The sequence below is a fragment of the Schistocerca cancellata genome, unplaced genomic scaffold (genome assembly GCF_023864275.1).
Source record: "Schistocerca cancellata isolate TAMUIC-IGC-003103 unplaced genomic scaffold, iqSchCanc2.1 HiC_scaffold_1092, whole genome shotgun sequence".
Taxonomy (NCBI): Eukaryota; Metazoa; Arthropoda; class Insecta; order Orthoptera; family Acrididae; genus Schistocerca; species Schistocerca cancellata.
In genome coordinates this window covers 1,212,899-1,213,906 of record NW_026047091.1, presented here as the reverse complement: position 1 = coordinate 1,213,906, position 1,008 = coordinate 1,212,899, and the positions used below count along the sequence as shown (strand labels likewise).

The 1,008-nt window shown below is 45.9% G+C and overlaps 1 non-coding gene across 1 annotated transcript; it reads left to right on the top strand.

Annotated features, from left to right (window-relative positions):
* Positions 1 to 538: 538 nt before the first annotated feature.
* Trnat-ugu (transfer RNA threonine (anticodon UGU)) lies at positions 539 to 612 on the top strand. The gene has a single exon. It is a non-coding gene; the product is annotated as a tRNA-Thr (tRNA).
* Positions 613 to 1,008: the final 396 nt, after the last annotated feature.

Here is a 1,008-nt window from a genome sequence, read left to right as displayed (position 1 = left end):
CACAGATGAATAGCGCGACTGCAGGGACTTATCCCTTGCACGCTTCCTGTGAGACTCACATTCCCAACTGCTTACAACTCTACATATGTATTGTACCATATAGACATTTGCCTATTCACTCATTACTCGCGCACGCTTTGGCGATTCCCGTAAGAGTTTGGGCAACCTGTGCGCATTCACAGAGACGAAGGTCAATGGCTGGGTAGCCTTTAACTATATATATGAAGACAGTAACTGTTCCCGAAAGAACAGAATACTGTTGATGACCGTGCAGCTTTTCCCTGGAATAAATGATGACTAACTGAAACCCTCAGCTGCCGACAGATGTTGTTGATATACCTCGATGTGGACAGCGGGAAATGTGTGCCCCGACCGGGACTCGAACCCGGGATCTCCTGCTTACATGGCAGACACTCTATCCATCTGGGCAAATTTCTATAAGGTACATTACATATGTAGAATTGTGGACAGTTGGGAATGTGAGTCTCACGGGAAGCGTGGAAAGGATAAGTCCCTGCAGTCGCGCTATTCATCTGTGTCCTCGGTGGCTCAGATGGATAGAGCGTCTGCCATGTAAGCAGGAGATCCCGGGTTCGAGTCCCGGTCGGGGCACACATTTCCCGCTGTCCACATCGAGGTATATCAACAACATCTGTCGGCAGCTGAGGGTTTCAGTTAGTCATCATTTATTCCAGGGAAAAGCTGCACGGTCGTCAACAGTATTCTGTTCTTTCGAGAACAGTTACTGTCTTCATATATATGTTTATAGAATTCTCAAAACAGTACAGCAAAGCAAATACAAGACCACCTTTCAAAGAGAAACTAATTCACAGTGGAACCTAACTTGACAATGGGCGACCATATGTATACGACACCACAAGAACGAAGAAACGAGGGGGGGGGGGTCTTTCCATATTGGTTCCGTTAACTACAGTTCCATTTTATCACGTAATGTAGGTAGCAAGAAGACATTAGGCTCGCAAGCAATTTACTTTCACAAAATACACT